This window comes from Alosa pseudoharengus, unplaced genomic scaffold (assembly GCF_046254945.1).
Source record: "Alosa pseudoharengus isolate Yale_2024_CS ecotype anadromous, Long Island Sound unplaced genomic scaffold, YU_APseudo_1.1 YU_APseudo_1.1_scf_5, whole genome shotgun sequence".
Classification (NCBI taxonomy): Eukaryota; Metazoa; Chordata; class Actinopteri; order Clupeiformes; family Clupeidae; genus Alosa; species Alosa pseudoharengus.
The window spans coordinates 36,692,708-36,695,207 of record NW_027468837.1 but is presented as its reverse complement, the minus strand read 5'-3'; the positions used below and the strand labels follow the sequence as shown (position 1 = coordinate 36,695,207).

General features: G+C 45.1%; 1 protein-coding gene across 1 annotated transcript in view; it reads right to left on the bottom strand.

Annotated features, from left to right (window-relative positions):
• Positions 1 to 2,047: 2,047 nt before the first annotated feature.
• The window catches only part of tfeb (transcription factor EB), a 59,386-nt gene continuing 58,933 nt past the window's right edge, over positions 2,048 to 2,500 (bottom strand). The window contains exon 10 of the mRNA XM_076268169.1: positions 2,048 to 2,500. This exon is cut by the window's right edge and continues 1,765 nt beyond it. The gene's annotated coding sequence lies outside the window, so the exon portion shown is untranslated.

The following is a 2,500-nucleotide window of genomic DNA, read 5'->3' as shown; positions in this document are numbered from 1 at the left end:
TAGTCTTGACACTAACGTCCAAAAGAACATTTAAGCTCGTTGAAATGGCAGAACGCTTTGTTAAATGATATATGTGAACTTGTTTATTGCTGGTCTTTAATGCATGATAATAATTAATTTTGTCATGATAAGAGCATACTTGTTTTTAAAATATTGAGACACCAAGGTTAAACAATCATGCCACAAATTATCTGAGCGCCTGAGTTGCCCCCAGTGGTTGTGTGTAGTCTACTGACTGTTTAATTCAGGATTATACTGCAGAACCGTCAGTCATTATAATAATAATAATAATAATAATAATAATATTCATGTCCCATCTCCATCTTTGACCTGATGTGTTACTTTACCCACTAATGTCAGTGAAGCCCTGCGTCATCTCACCTTGACACTGTCTGCCCTGTTTCAACCTTATTAGGACAAAAGAGACAGCCACACGACAGCCTTCCCATCAACTCAAAGGCATTTAATAGGAGGTGTCAATCATTCACATCCAAGACATCCCAGTGAAGCTCGGGGCCAGACGCAGCGCGCGTCACCCGACGCCCCCTCTGAGACACCCGCAGGCCTTCACAGGGGCAAAGGTCAAACATCTCTGTGGTACACACACACACTCAGATCTGCATATTTGTACATCCAGTGTGGGACCCCCCCCCCCCCCCCAACAGAGAGAAGAAGGGAGAAAAGGGAAAAGAGAGGAGAGGAGAAGAGAGATAGATAGATAGATAGATAGATACTTGATCCCCAAGGGGAAATTCAAGAGAGGGGAGGAGAGGGAAGGGGAGGAGAGGAGAGGAGAGGAGAGGAGAGGAGGGGAGTGGAGAGGAGAGAGGAGGAGAGGAGAGGAGGGGAGAGAGGTGAGGAGAGGAGAGGAGTGGAGTGGAAAGGAGAGAGGAGGAGAGGAGAGGAGGGGAGAGAGGTGAGGAGCGGAGAGGAGAGGAGAGGAAAGGAGAGAGGAGGAGAGGGAAGGGGAGGAGAGGGAAGGGGAGGAGAGGCAGTGTGTTTTTTAAGGCAAATCTTGTCATTCCTGGAGTTGAGTTCTTGCAGTCCTGTTGGTGCCACATGCACGCATCTCATGTCTGAGTCTGGGGTCAAAGGTCAGGCTGAGGTCAGTGTTCTCCTCTACAGTACCAAGTCAAAGATCCGCTGCAGTGGGCCAGGCGCACACAGGCTGGTTGGAGTGGACGATGGCTGACTTTTTGGATTTATAAAAAAAAAAAGAGAAAAAGTCCAGAGAGCCATGGCAGTGTGGGGATTACCCAGAAGTCCTTGCTGCTCATGGGATGCTCTGGGAGAGGCGGCATAAAGGTTTCCTTCAACACAAGCAGACTTCAACGCACCATAAAGATCACAATGCTGGAGTTTTCACACCCCCGATGTACAGTAGAGACTTCACATTCACAAAGCACAATTGAAACCCAGGTCAAATTAAAAGAATCATCACTCAAATTGCTTCCTTTTCCTCCTTCCTTTTACGCTTATTCCTTAAAAAACAGAAATCAAATCAATATAAAAATGCATCATACATGTTTTTTTAATCTCTAAAAAGCCTGGTGAATATTAAAACGATTTATTTTACACAAAGAAAAAAATATATAGGTAATATGGCTCTCTCCACTTGCCATATTCCAAAATGCAAGTGGTTTAAATATTTTCATATTTAAATGGCTCTGCATTAAAGATAGAAAAGGTAATTTATGAAAAATAAAATAAAATAAAAAAGGACAACACAAATAAAATACATATAAGTGGCTTTGAGGGATTTCACATCTGCATAAAAATGCACTTCAGAAAATATTGTATAAAGGCAAAAAAATGATCTATATTTTTTCCAGTGCTTTGGGAGAGAGGGAAAAAAAATTGAAAACAAAAATAAAGTCAACAAACTCTTCATACAGTTTTCATACATCAACCTTTTCTCTTTCTTTTTGTACAGTTGAAGAGTCAGAGCCAATTGGCTCTGCTGGCTCTGTACTTCCTGCTACACACACTGGGGCTCATGTGGGCTGTGATTGGCCAAGCGGACCAGAGGCTGTCCCCCCACCCCCCCCCCCCCCCCGCCCACCATGCCACAGCCAATCAGAGACAGGGCTGGGAGTGTGTGATTGGCTGTGGCAGTATGTGCTTCCTAACTCCTTTGTCTACTCCTCCCAGCGATGGCCTGCTCTACCAGTGCCACGGTCAACCTGCCGACCCGTCAAACAAAATGGTTGCCATGGTTACTAATGCTTACCATCAGACTCCTCTTTGGGCTACATTACACAAACAATAACCATCCTAAAACACACAGTTTGGCAGTTAGGCTTCCTGTGGTGTGGACCTAGTTTTGGCGGTGTGTGTGTAAGTGTGTGTACGCGTGTGTACGCGTGTGTATGTGTGTGTACATGTGTGTGTGTGTGTGTGTGTGTGTGTGTGTGTGTGATCACACCTGAAGAGGACGGCATGGCCTAAGGGTGTCGTTGAATGCCAGCTGTCTGTCCCACAGTACCTGGGGAACAGGGAA